Source organism: Ambystoma mexicanum, chromosome 11 (assembly GCF_040938575.1).
Source record: "Ambystoma mexicanum isolate Mex_15411 chromosome 11, UKY_AmexF1_1, whole genome shotgun sequence".
NCBI lineage: Eukaryota > Metazoa > Chordata > Amphibia > Caudata > Ambystomatidae > Ambystoma > Ambystoma mexicanum.
In genome coordinates this window covers 217,302,754-217,318,151 of record NC_090934.1, presented here as the reverse complement: position 1 = coordinate 217,318,151, position 15,398 = coordinate 217,302,754, and positions in this window count along the sequence as shown.

The following is a 15,398-nucleotide window of genomic DNA, read 5'->3' as shown; positions in this document are numbered from 1 at the left end:
CTGCCCCCAGGCAGTCCCTCATGAGCACAGCCGACGCATTCACGGCACCTGTTTTCGCTGCTATGGCCGCTGTGGTCTGCCCAATGGCTGCTGTGGTCCCCTCAATGGATGTTGCAATGGCCCTCCGAGTGTCCTCCCCATCGTCGATATACTGCCGCATGAGAACCAGCATTGCCTCCTGTCGTGCCTCCACTCTCGACAGGCATGACTCAAGGGTGTTGGTGACAGCTGGAGTGGTGGATGGTGCATGCACGGGGCCTCAATCCTGGGTGCTGTCCTCCTCGAAGGGGCACACGTCTGAATCCCTGAGGTCGGAGTCATGGAGGCAGGGATCATCACTGCTGTAGGCCTCCATATGAGGTGGGGTGTGGGCAGGGGGCTTGGGGTGGGTGTAGAAGTCACAACTGTGACACCCTCGGGGTCCACATTGGCATCCACAACATCCTCGGTGGTTGGTGGCGCAGGAAGGGATACCCCTCCGACTGTTGTGAGTGTGTGCTGCTGGTCCTGATGTGTGTCGGCCACACTGGCAGCAGGTGGTGTTGGCTGGCTTTCCACCCGGCCAGGTACACTGCCTGTAGGTCTGGCCTGTTTGTCTGGCTGGGGGGTGGTGGTGGCGGTGGCCCTTGTCTTATGGTGTGATGTGGATGCCCTTGCGCTCCTCTCCTGACTGGCATCTTCCTCATCAGTGCCTGTGGGTTAGAAGAGATGCAGGTCATCAGTGATGGTATCACATGCCAGCGACATACAATTGTGCTGTTCAATATTCATACATTCATGCATCCATGTCTTACAGGTGTGCGGCACTTGGTGTTCTGAGAGGGCATATTGGCAATCAATTGTCATGCCTCACTCACCTGTTGCATATGGTAGCAGGAGTCCATATGCTTTCAGAACGCATCAAGACCATTCTATAACAGGTGGAGGCTATTTTCCAAACTCCCTGCTAAACGGCATTGCATTCCTGCTCCTAAAGTCACGTGATCGCGCCTTGGGCTCACCAGTCACGTATTTAGGTCCTTTTCTCTAAGGACCCCCCCCCGCTTCTGATTGTTGCAACTTTGTTTCCTGCTGGCGGTTTGTTTTCGTTCAGATCACGTCCTTCAGCCCTAAGCTTCTTAAAGCTTTTTCCACTTCTAAATCTATTCGGAATTATTGCGCTTCCATATCTGGATTCTGGACCAATTTCCACGCTTATTTCTGAGACTTGAGCATCAAAGCCGATTGCTGCACCTCGTGGCGGCTTCGCGAAGCCGATTGCTGTTTCCTGTGGAGGTGTTTCGCCTTACTGTATCATCATCCGAGTCCTTCCATACTAGTCACAGATGGGACCTGCCGTAAGGTATACTTCTAGCACATGTCCACTGCTGTGTGTTATCATTCGTTTATAACCTTCAATGCTACTCTCGGAGCAACAGGAGTATTTACAGCATCTTGTTTAGTTCTGTGTCCACAAACTTTCATTTACTGAGACTTATAAGTACTGTGTCCTGGTTGGGATTAATTATTTTACAATTTAGGCATCAAGGGTGAATAACGCACTACAGATTAGAGAAAGATTTTCTGTTTGAACTTCTGGAGTTGCCAGGACTATTTGTTTTTCAACATTAATCAAAGGTGATCTACGTTCTGCCAACCAAAGACTCTTCCATTTACACCCTGCTGGATATACCAGGTTTATGGTGTGTTATGTTTAGTGCACCGAACTAAAGGATGCTATCCAGAGTGCACCTACCCGACTCTAGTTTGGCCCTCGTTCCGTTCGGGATTAGTTTCCTACTAACATCCCCCTTCCTTTTCGTTGTGTTGGTGTTTTGGATTTATTTGGAAAATCGAAGCTCACCTCAACTTGAAAAACCACTCCTACAGGTTAGTGTAGCATTAGTGGGATTTAAGGAGTACAGCTGACAATTCTTATTACTTACCCTATGCTTCTTTGTACACAGATTGGAGAATGTGCATAGTTAATCATCCTTTCAATTGATTCCTCGCTCTGGCCGTGTTTTGTATCGGGCAGTGGGTGTAATCAATGGAAAGGATTCTTCCTTGAGGATTCTTCAGTGGAGGTTAAGAAGAAAGAATTCGGATCCATATTGTATCCTTTAATGTTAACTCGACCTGTATCCTTTTTGGTATATACGTTGTTCTAGTTGAATTGAGGGCAGCATGTCAGAAATGCATGGCAGGTGGCATGCCGTTGATATGGGTTTTGTGTGTTGGGTTACATGGGCACGGTCCTGGTATGTTGCCCGTGTGTTGGTTATGGGATTGGCACTCAGCATGCATTTCTGTGTAGCAGGGTTTGGCTTGCATCCGTGATGCCGCTATCGGGGGGGGGGTTGGAGGGCATTTAGCGGCATGCCGGTATGGCCATTACCGGCATGGGGTTCGCGCATGCTCGCGTAATCACCCGCTATTAGCGGGTTCATATGAGCATGGACCCGCTCTTACTGGCATGCCGGTAATGACCCCGGTTTTACCGGGCTACTCGTAATGAGGCCCATTGTGTATAAACGTGGTTGCCATCTGAGTGGCTGTAGGTATTGTAGCGAAGGGAATAAAATGGGCCATTTTGGAAAAGCAATCAACAACTATCATGATACCAGTCTGTTTGTTGGATTTGGATAGCTCCACTACGAAGTTAACAGCTATGGTGTACCAAGGATATGGTGGCTGCTGTATGGTCTTTAACAGGCCCACGGGTCTTTCCCTTGAGGTCTTCACCTAAACACATACCGGGCAGGAGGCAACATAAGCAGCCACCTGTTCAGACAGCCCAGGCCACCAGAAGTGATGTGATATGATATTTATAACGTGCCTATACACAAGTGTTTCAAGGCGCGACAACGATTTTTATAGCGCTACGAACCTTCAGGTATCTGAGCGCTGCTTATTATTATCCACGGTGTGTGGTGCTCATTTATCGACATCGGAAGGATGAAAGGCTGAGTTTGGCCCTGCCGGGATTCGAACCTGCGTCAGCAGTTTCTTCACAGACGTCAAAGCAAGCGTTCTACTCGCTGTGCTATCGGACCGGCTATCGGACCGTGATATCAATTGATTGGTAGCCTTAATTCCTCTATGACCTGCTAAACTGGAGATGTGTAAGCCATGTAGGACCGATTCTCGGAGGTCAGTAGATGGTATGTACAAATGGTGATTGTACAGTAAGAGCCCCTATTGAAGAGTGATTTTGGGGATCCGAAGAAGGTGAGGAACTATGGTATCAGGCGCAATCATTTCTTGAGTTCGATCCGTGTATGATTGTATCGCTCCCATGAAATGTTCTGCATGAAGGAGAAATTCAGCAAGTAAACCCAAGGGTCGTTCATGAGCCACAGAATGAGATAGAGCATCTGTTCTCTTGTTGGCTGATCCAGGAATGTATGTCAAACTGAACTCATATTGGGAAAAGAAGAACCCAGCCCAACGGGATTGACAGCTGTTCCGACACAGTAGATTCTGTAGACTTTATAGACTACGATGATCAGTTCGTAATGTGACCGGGATGTGAGCTCCTTGAATATGCCATTGTTCGAAAGCCCCCTTTATGGACCTGCCTGTACCTATTGTTGTTGCCACTGTGCCTGTGCCCATTGAACTGCCTGCACCTATTGATGTTAGCACTGTGCCTATGCCCATTGCACTGCCTGCACCTATTGAGGTTGCCATTGTGTCTATGCCCACTGAACTGCTTGCACCTATTCTTGTTGCCACTGTGCCTATGCCCATTGAACTGCCTGTGCCCATTGAACTGCTTACACCTAGTGATGTTGCCACTGTGTCTATGCCCATTGAACTGCTTGCACCTATTGTTGTTGCCACTGTGCCTATGCCCACTGAACTCCCTGCACCTTGCACCACACCACATCCCACCTCACAGCTCTCTGCCCATACGCTAAGGTGTTCACTAGTTAGTGCTCACTGTATTCCTGCGCATCCCCTCAACATTCACAATCTGATCACCAAAGACAATCTAGACATACTTGCAATCACGGAAACCTGGTTAAACGATAGCTCAGGACCAGCACTCTCCCTAGCCATCCCGCAGACTATGCTATCTTCAGGAGAGACCGCACTAACCAGAGAGGAGGGGGCGTCGCCCTCATAGCCAAGAATTCCCTTAGCATTAGGGAATCACCAGGACACCAGGGACTAACTGGACTCAACTGTGATTACCTCCCACTTAAAATCAATGTGTCACACACCTGCACCATCAATATGCATATTGTATACCGACCACCTGGCCCCTGCACTGACTTCCAAGATTCCCTTGTCCATGCACAAAAAATGTCCCAAACCATCTGTCACTAATGTCGGTTAGATCTTCTTCTTCGGATAAAATAGCAGATTCTCCCCCTTCCCCCAACTCCTCACCTTCCACTTTCTTCTTGATCTTCCCTTCCTGACGTCTTGGAGGCTTCTCTTTTTTCTTGTGAAGATAAGGACGCCCTTGATAGGATGCCACCATGCCACTAAAATAGGGGCAACGGGGGTTATCCCACCGAGAGCGCCTCACAGGGGGAAAAAGCCAGAAGGTACAAAAACCCCTAGAAGTAGTATTTCAGGTGGATGATCGAAGAAGGCAAGTGCGCTGATGGAAGAACAATCCGGTAAGCAGGCACAGGTCTGGTAGGCAGAGGTTCCAAATAGGTACAAGGGATAGGCACAGGCAGTCCGGTAAGCAGGCATGGGTCTGGTAGGCAGAGGTTCCAAATAGTTACAAGGGATAGCCACAGCCAGTCCGCTAAGCAGGCACGGGTCTGGTAGGCAGAGGTTCCAAATAGGTACAAGGGATAGAGAAAGGAGGCGGAAGAAACAGGGAAGGGAGGAAAAGGGGAGGAAAAGGAACGAAGCAAGCAAAGGCACAGGGGAAAAAGGTGAAAGTAAGGAAAATCAAGGGCAAGGCAGGGAAACAAAAGGGTGGAACACTGCTGTGTGGGAACAGCGAAAACGAAAAGCAGAAAAGCAGAATATCACCAGTAAGGAGCAGCAACAACACAGGAGGGAACCCGGAAACGTTGCAACGGAAGTGGAGTGCTTTATGCTTCCGGGTCACGCTCGCGTGCAACGACTAGAGCGGTGCGGGGAAAAGACGAGGAGTGAAATGCTACGGCGGACAGAAACGCCAGCGATTCCACACACGCCATACCCGCCGCGGCATGACCCCATCCTCCTGGGTGACCTCAACCTAGGCCTCAATGGCCCTAAAGACCAGCATTCCAAAGCGCTTAACAAAGCCCTTACCAATCTCGGCTTCACTCCCACCATTACTGAACCCACCCACATTAAAGGACGCACCTTAGATTGGATTAGCCAGCACAATTGCTCCATCCTGGTCACTGCCAATACCACCATCCCTTGGTCCGACCACCATTATATCAATTTAACCTCACCACTAAAAAAGACTCCGTACCCATTCAAACCCCCTGCCTAGCCGCACTCGCCAGAAGTTCGCGTAAACTTACAGTAGAAAACCTGGCGCCGTTGCTAATGGTCCCCGCGCTACAAACGCCCACCTCTAACAACCCAGAAATTTTCGCAAGTACCTTCAACAGTATCATCACCAAAGCTATAGACGCCATTGCTCCCCTGTCCCTCAAGAAAGCCAAGAAAATTAAGCACTCCAATTCTTGGTTCTCCAATGAGCTACTCAAGCAACGCTCCGAAAAAAGATCCGCCCTCTCTACCTGGAAAGCCAACCCCTCAGAAACAAATAGGGAGGCCTTCAAAATCATCTCCAGGTCATATAAAAACAATGTCATTAAAGCCAAAGCCCTTTCATTTAACACTAGGATCAATGGCGCCAAATCCAATTCCAAAGAAATATTCTCCATCTTCAGAGAACTGGAAAAACCTTCCACTCCTCCACCCACGCTTATCAAGGATTCCAAATGGTGCAACAGCATTCAATCAGCAATGCTAGATAAACTCAACACCCTGCAGGCCAAAATCATTGGCCACCAAAAAATGCTAGAAAAGCTAATAGCTAGCCAGCATAGTACCTACCTCACCAGCACCAAAATCCTCTCCCCCATTTGAATTTAGAGACATCACTGAATCAGAGACCATTACCCTGCTTAAATCTATTAAACCCTCCAATTGCTAAGGTGATGCCTGCCCTGCCCAACTTATCAAAGACTCCTCTCACGCCCTGGCTCCCTTCCTTACTGCCTTCATCAATGCCTCCTTCAGATCAGGCCTGTCCCTAAAGATCTCAAAGAAGCTTGGGTACGCCCATTAATCAAAAAGCCTACACTCGACCCCACTGTCCCCGGTAACTACAGGCCAATCACCACAGTCCCATTCCTGCTAAAAATTCTCGACAAAGCAGCTTATATGCAAGTCCAAAAACACCTCGAGGAGAACCAACTCTTAGGCCTACGCCAATCAGGTTTCCGCCCAAGACATGGCACAGAATCAGCCCTCCTCGATTTAAAAAACCAAATGGACGACCTGAGAGACTTAGGCAAACCTGCTCTTCTCCTACTCCTTGACTTATCTGCTGCGTTCGACTTGGTCGACCACAACACGTTGTGCCGTCACCTTGCCTCTACAGCTAACTTCTCTCCCAAAGCACGCGACTGGATCACCTCCTTTCTCCAAGACAGGGCTATGAAAGTTTTCTCGGACTTGGCCTCTGCCACCCTGAGCCTACTTAAATGTGGAGTCCCACAAGGGTCTTGCATAGCGCCTACACTTTATAACATTTTCACCAGGCCACTGTTCAGCATCCTGGATGTCATGGGCATATCATACACCAATTATGCGGATGATACGCAGGTGTTAATCCCTCTCACAGGTGACTACAAGACTGACATGGCTACTCTCACGGATGTATACGCAACTATCCAATCTTGGATGGCTGACAACTGCCTCTGTTTAAATAGCGAAAAAACAGAACTCCTACTCATCGGCTCACCCACCACCCTGGGTAACCTCAGTCAGGAATACTCCTTCACTATCGACAATACACCTCTCAAAGTGTCTGACCACGTCAAAACACTGGGCGTCTACCTAGACTCAAACCTCACCATGGACAGACAAGTAAATGCCATCTTTACCTCATCAGCTTACTACGCCAAAATAATTAATGCAGCCAGACCATTCCTCTCACAACAGAACTGCCTCACCATAGCCAGAGCCATCATTGGCTCTAGACTAGATTATTGCAATGCCCTGCTATCCGGGACGTCATGCAAAAACCTTTCTAAACTGCAAATAGCGCAGAACAATGCCCTCAGGGCAGCCACTGGGACTTCAAGGAAAGAACACATCTCAGAAATCAGGAGACAAGTCCATTGGCTCCCGGTCAAACAGAGAATCACTTTCAAAACTCTCTCACTGGCACACAAATGCTTCCATGATACTGCCCCTCCATACCTTGTACAGAGGATTGTCAAACATACAGCCACAAAACCCCTTAGGGAGGGTTACTCTAACCTCATCCAGATGCCCAAAACCAAAAAGGCCCGTGCAAGAGGATCCAGCTTCCCCACGATAGCTGCCTCAAAGTGGAATGCCCTCCCGCCTAGCCTCAGAATGATTCAGTCCCACCTTGCTTTCCGCAAAGCACTCAAAACACTACTCTTCATCTAACCAACATATCATGCTGTGTTTTTGTTTGCGTCTGCCTACCCTCCAGTGCTGGATGGCGTCCTCCCATTTCGGAAGGACCGCCTCAGACGGCCAAAACCAAAGCGCCATTGTGGATATAGGCACCAGCCCGTGACCAGAATGGCACGGCCGCAGCGGGGATGGTAAATCATAACACAATGTAACTCCACCTCCAGTACGACATGTGTTAATGAAGTGGAGGTATGCTAACCAGGTCTTGGGTGGAAAATATATCTTACGCAAGCACATGGATGAACCCTGCCATTACCTCTAACAATCATTCTCTAATGATCATGCTGGCATCTGGAAGCTTAACCGAGTTCTAGATGGGAATTTGCTAGTAGATTTTCATTTTCTATGTGTCAAATACAAGCTACACAATTCTGAGATGACAGGGTATACACTATCACGATCCTTAATCCCCTCTCCTTTAAATGCAAGTATACATGACCTGAAACATATTCTAACTTACAGAAGCAACCTCTATGCATCAATGATTTATAGATGACTCTCCTGTGATCCTGTCTCTAGCATAGTCCGGCCAGCGCAAGGTACATGGGAGGTTAATAGGACAAATGATTATGGAACAGGACTGTAGGAGAATTTGCAGAAATATTGTGAAATTTAAAGTAGGTATGGACTTGCGTTCTACTCAACAGAGGATTGTTCATGGTTTATACTGGTCACTTCAGAGTATGATAATGTTATCTGCCAAAGAAAAGGTGTCTTTTGTAAAGAAGGAAATGCTAGATGATTATCAGCTAGTATGGAAATCTTTTAATGAGTACTCTTAATGTTTTTTGTAATGGACGAAGATATAAGATTAGTTCAACTTGGCTTGGGATACACCACTGGCCCCTCCCTTCTAATTACTACCCTTGTCATGTCTACCCTCTTGAGAAAAGATTAGTATTACAGAATCAAGCCACTTGTAAAATGATTAGCTTTTTTTAAAAATATTAGTTGGTTAAAATCCAAAAAGTATAGGAGAAATCTAGGTGATTGCGTTTATGCAGCATGCCTTGTACTCTGTCCATTAGTATGAGTTTTTGAAACTTGCTTATTGAATGATGTTGGTTATTGTTTGGAATATATGTGAAATCTTAAATCAGAATAAGTCTAAATGAGACCATGAGGGGGTGTGGAACAAGATGGCCATGTGTGGACGAGCTCCTAAAATACCAGCCCTGCAAAACCTAATATTGTGCACGATATCTCTTATCCCCTCGGCACAGACTCTTGATGCAGTGAGAATGCTCCGGATGGTCTTTTGAGCACTCTAGTTAATGGTGAGTCGAACAGAGAGAAGGAGCTGCGCTGTGCCGGCCGTGGGCCATGCACTGTGTCTGGAAGGAGAGAGCCAGGTTTGGCTCGGCGTTGGAATTTGGAAGCATAGTGTCCCGTCTGATAAGTGTCCGACACCGCTGGTGGTGCGGATCGTGCCCATGCTTATCTGAGGAGTGGAGTGGGTTGCACGTCACCTTTCACTCTGCTGTGGAGGATACCAGCCCAGGCAAGTGGGTGCCTTTGACTGCTGGTGGATGGAAGTGAGGAGGTAAGCCTCCTGCACAGGTGAGACATGGAGCCACGGTGAACAACACTTCAAGAGAGGATGGCCCCTCTTACGTGACCTGGGAAATGAAATGGTGTTAAGTATCCCTGGTCCCTTGCTAGGGGTACTGTTTTTGGCAGGACAGAGAGGAGGCTCTTGTGGCCCACGAGGGTGGTAGCCTCCTCCTTCCCCCTACTGCAAAAGGCTTCAGTGAGCTTGGTTGTCCAGTCCATACAGTTGGCCTGGACAGGGGAGACTGGTAGATGGTGTGGTGAAGACTTGGAGTGCCTGTACAAGTACAGTGCTCACGGAGGGACCTTCTTCCTCCAGAATCTTTGTATACAGGACGGAGATGGAGGAGGGCCCTGGCTTAAGTGGTGCCTGTAGTCTAAAGGGAGTTCCCAAGCCCCCCCTCCCACATAGGAAGCCATTTGGAGAGGCGAGCCCTGGAACAGTGCAGTGGAGGGGGCTGCACTTGACCGGCATTTGGGCCCTGCAGCAGAGATCAAAGGATGTCCAATGAAGGGAATGACACAGAGCTACAGGAGGGAGCGGTGGGAGGGACTAAAAACCCCTGCAGCCAAGGAGGACATTCGTGGCATGCATACTACTGGAGATCCAAGCATTTAGATGGGCCATACAAGTTTCCATTACAGATCTTCAGGGAAGAGTAGATGCACTTGAGAACAAAGTGTGCACCCTGAGGCTTAAGGGCTTGTAGCGCTTAATAATTATTATTAATAATAATAAAGTTTATGGTATGGAGAACAACCGTGTAGTTTGAGGAAATGAAGTATAATGCCAGACATTTGGACTTGGAAGGCAGTGATGAGATCAGGTTGAAGAAAGATGATTTGGAGAATAGGGTAAGAAGGAACAACCTGAATCCAAGGACTCGAGGAGCAGAAAGTTGAAACAGGGGTGATGTTATGAAAAAGATCAAGGCCCTCAGGAATAATCTGTTTGCTGAAGAGGGGAGTAGTGAGGTGAAGACTGACTGGGCTCATAGAGGTTGATGGTGGCACAGGAAAAGGGCCAAGATCTTTGGTGGTTAGTTTCATCGTCCTGGTGAGAAGACCGAAGTCCTGGAAAGAGCTAGACGGTTGTGTGACATTCAATATGAGCGGGAGGTTGTGTGTATTTATCAAGACCTCTTCAACCTCACGCTGGCCCGTCGTAGGGACTGCCGACCTTCAATGCTATGGATCAATGAAAAGGGATCTGTTACTGGTGGCCTATTTGTTTGCGCTTACATTTTTTAGTTAAGGATGTGGACTATAGGATCACCAATGAAACGGAAGCACAGCAGGTCCTTGGCACCTTTCAGAGCAAGTGGTTGAGGGTTAGCCATTAAGTTATGGTGGGATCCTGGATCTAGGTTGCTCAAGAGGTCTTCCACCCCGAAAGATGGCCCAGAAGGGTTTTCTGTTGACTGAAATGTTTGAGGGGTGATGTGAGATGTTTAGAGTGGTGGTGGGGTGGGAAGGAGTCCTTCCTGGTCACTCAATCTTGTATGGGCGTCTTGAAGACAGACGACAGGTTGCTCTTTCTTTGGGGAGGGGGACTTGGGGGAAGGGAGAGGCATGCATTGGCTGCAGTTTGGACATTGTGCGAGGGGACTGTTTATAATGAGCTGCCTGTCTCAGATATTATGGTGGGGATAGGCAATAGGAGGGGTGAGCTCACGGATATCTTGACGGTGGGTACTTTGAATGTAAAGGGCCTGAATGTGCCCATGAAGCAGGTCTTGGTGCCTAGGGAATTTCGGAGGCTGGACCTGGACATCTTATTGCTGCACGAAACCAGGCTCGTAGCGGGGGAGGAGAGGCACATACCCAGCACACAGGTAGTCCAGAATCATTGGGCCTCGGAGGAATCAAAGGTTGGAGTGTTGATATTGCTTCATAAATGACTGAGGGTCGCAAATCCTTTCGTATAGCAGGGAGCCGACAGACTTACCCTGGTGGTGAGGGGAAATCTAGGGGGGTACTGATGACTGTGGTGACGGTATACTGCCCAATTCAAAGGCAGTAGGCCTTCTGCAGCGACACTTTAGATCAGATTCTTCAGAAGTGTAAGGTCCCATTGATACTCTGAAGAGATTTTAATTCATGGGCTGATCCAACACTAGACAGTGTGGCTTTATGAGGGGACCACAGAGGGGTGTGCCTCGGGATCGAGTGGGTATTAAGGGTCTCCTGGATGAGAGAGTTCTGCTAATGTGTGGAGTTGGCTGCGCCCTACGGATGCGGGTTTCACTTTCTTTTTGCCACCACATGGCTCCTACACCCGGATAGACTACTTGTGTCTGAATTGGGAAGTGATAGGTAGGGTAGATTCTTGTGAGGTGATTCTCCCATTGGTGGGTCCGATCATGCTCTGGTTACCATAGACCTGAAGACAGATGGGCTGAATAGACCTGTTTTGTAGATGTAATGATTCCCATTGGAAAGATGGGGTGTTTCATTTTGAGCTGGAGGGAGTGATTGACAGAAACTTGCAGATTAATGATATTGGGGTGGTGGACATTTGTATGATATGGTAGCTGGGGAAGGGGACTTGGAGGGGGCTTCTAATAATAGAAGTGGCAAGTAACCAGAGGGAACGGCACTTCAGGGGAACAGGTTGCGTCTGGAGATTTCTGCGTTGGAATATGGAGTGCCGTACCCAGGAGATCTGGACACAGAACTTCTGTTTCAAGTACTACTTCCCCCATTCCTAGCGATATGAGTTCCTTCCTCTTCCCCTTAACTTCGAAACGTAAGTATTATGAGAATGGGGATACGGCTTACTCCATGTTTGCAGCAGGACTTTCTGCACAGAGAACAGATGGGTTGAAGGGATACTCGAGGTTAGGGTGTGGGGGATGAGGGGTTAGCAAGACCCCAGAACATAAGGCAAAATGTTTTGCGTACTTTTCAGACTCGCTATACGAGTGTAGAATTTGGTTGAGGTTGAGGCTGTAATGCTATTTCGGAGACATCCTGCTTCCGGTATGAACTAAGGTGGACATTTCTAGAGGGTTCCATGTGTTAAAATTGCAGCAAAAATGGTCGTTTACACAAAACATCATGGCAAAAAGGCTGTGGTTTTGCCGCCACAATCCATGTAAAGGATGCGGGGGACACGCCCGCAACCCCCAGACCCATTGTACCATTTAAGGGGAGCGGGGGACACCCCTGCAACCCCTGCTCCCCTGAAATGGTATACTGGGGTACACCTTTACCGGGTCAAACCACAGCATTTTTGCCACAATTTTTTGTAAATGTGACATTTTTGCTGCGATTTTATTACTGCATACCTTCTAGAGTGGATGCCCCGTTCACCTCGGAGGAAATGTTGTTGGCTATAGCTCGAATGCCAACTGATAAGGCACCTGGGGACAATGGGTTCACTATAGGATTCTCTCGGGTATTGGTCGCCACTTGGTGAAGTTGTTAGATTCCATCTTCGATACTGGAAGAGCCCCTCCCACATTTGGGAAGGAATCTATGTCCTTAATTTCCAAAGAGGGAAGGGATCCCCAATCTTGTGCCCCTACCAGCCAATTTCACTTCTCAATGTGGATGCAAAGATCTTCACTAGAATGATTGCCTCCAGGCTTCAAGGTCTCATTCTCCATCTGGTCCACTCTGATCAGGTAGGATTTATCCCAGGGAGGCAGGGGGTGGACACACAGAGGGAAACCTTGAATCTCATTGATCTAGCTAGGGGGAAAGGAGGAAATCTGACGCTTCTCACACTGGATGCGGAGAAAGTGTTCAATAAGGTAGAATGTGATTTCTCAATGCGGTACTGGGTAAATTCAGCTTTGGGCCATATGCTGATCCCAGCCTTTATGGAATTCAGGTGGTGGAGGGGGACAATGCAAGGATGCCCACTTTCGCTGCTGCTCCTTGCTCTTTCGATGGAACCCCCGGCGAAGTAAAGCAAGAAAGTCTGCTTGGATTGAAGGTATACATGTGGGAGACAAGGGATTTAAATTGGAGATGTACACAGACGATCTACTCTCACACTTAAGGAACCCTCATATCTCTGTTACCGCCATCTTTAGTTTGATTGAGGAATATGGTGCCCTCTGGGTTTAGTCAACCAGAAAAAGCCAATATTGTTTCACTTTCACAGGACTATTGAGAAGGAATCCATGGCACTCCAATCACTGGGCTTGGAGGTGCAATTGGAGGGTATCAGATATCTGGGGGTGGTGGTGCATAGATCCCTGCAGGATTTTTGTGGTGTAGATGTTCCCCCTTTATTTGCTAAGCTTTATGGGGAAATGGATTCTTTGAGTAAATATACCCTTTCTTGGATGGATCATCTCAACGTGCTAAAGATTAATTATTTACCATGGATCCAGTTTCAGATGCTCCCAGTGAAAGTGACAGAACTACTATTGAGTGATAAAGGGGGCAAATGACCAGGTTTCTCTGGCAGGGTAGGAAGCTGAGAATTTCATGATACATTGGCACTTCCCAAGTAACTGGGAGATTTAGGCCTCCCAGACCTGATTCAATACTATAGGGAGTTGCATACTCGTGCATCACTTGAAGGTGGGCCTAGACAACAAATTGGGGTACTTGGAAAACCACCATCTGAAACCTGTATCATTGTAGGAGTGGCTATGGCCCCTAAGAGGAAGGTGCCAAAAAGGATTCGGGAACATAGTATTTTGGGGGTGATATGAGAAATTTGGAGTGAACAACCAGGGATGAAAGGTGTCACTATGTGGCCATCCCCACTGGGTCATGTGTGGGTTCCTTCTATTAGAGACAAGCTCCTGGATCCGTTGAGGCTCCAACACTGATTTGAGGCTGGATTGGAGGGGGCGGGCCACTCTGGATGAAGGAAACCAGAAGCCTCTGTGCACATAGGGAATCTCTTTATCTTCTCATACTTGAAGGGTGTTCTTACAACCCAAAAATGGAAGTCTTTTATTCAAAGTGATTTGACCTTGATGGAACAGGTACTAGACACACACACGATACCAAGGGGATTATTTCCAGTCTATACACGGCAAGGGGTAAACACATGTCAGGCCTTAAAGTAAAATGGCAAAGAGATTTGAACAAAGAAATGGACAATACCCTCTGGAGGAAAATGTGTAAGGGGGCCCACAAGATCTGAATTGTAGTACAAGTTACAAGGTGTTAAATTGTTCCAGAGGTTGACATATTATCCAGTTCAACTCTCTAAAATGTTTGTCGTTGAGCCCATATTGTTGGCGTAAGTGTGGGGAACGAGCAATGTATGTGGTCATGTTACAGGGCAAGGGCGTTTTGAAAGGAGGTCCTTGGCTGGAATAACGGGGCAGACGGTATTGAAATATTTGGACTTCTTCTTAACACTATTTGGCATGGAGGACGTGGACGAAAGCTGGAGATCTTTCTCACATACGGTCCAGTTTCTGTTATTCGCAGCGTGGGTTTACTTAGCGACCTTTTGGAAGAGGGAGCATTTACCATCTGAAAGGGAATGGGTAGTGTGATGAATCTGACAATATCATCACTCCTTTCCCCGAAATGACCTCTCCCTATATGGCCAGGGGGTGGTAGCTGCTACCTGATCCTGACCCTTGGGGTGGCTATATGAGGGAGGACCACCTCAGGGCAGGTGAGAGTCGGGGGGAAAACCAGATGCTCCCCATTCCCTCCCAGGGATGTTTCCGCAATTCCCCCATGTTGCACCCCTCACCCACCTCTTAATAGATATAATGTGATTAATCCCCAAACGCCCATTAGGGAGAATATGCTGACTGCTAGGACGAGGAAGAGGCAGAGGCAGGGATTAGTGAAGATCACTTCCCAGGAGGCTCAATATCGACGTCCTTCAAGTCATTCAGAAAGCAACTCCATGATGACTGACACGAGAAAGAACAAGGGAGTAATGAGGATCATGAAGACCTGGTGAACAACGCTGCAGTCTAGTTGTTGGCAAATGAGTAAGCAAGCTGGGATGTTCAAATATTGCCCGGCTGCAGGTAATTTTGAGAAGGAGCGAGGAGAGCTGCAGGCGTCGAACTGCCTCGCAACCCGTAATACTGCTGAGAACCATGCTGAAGGCAAGCACGCTGTGACAGGCGACCTGAAGGTGAATCCGATACGGGAATGTAGAAACCAGGGTACGAGCGGTGCACTGCTGAAGGAGAGAGCAGCACTAACCGCGCACGATGAAAGCCGACATGAAAGTGCAGCGCTTGATGGGGTGCACACAAAGCCAGTACTCCGAAGCA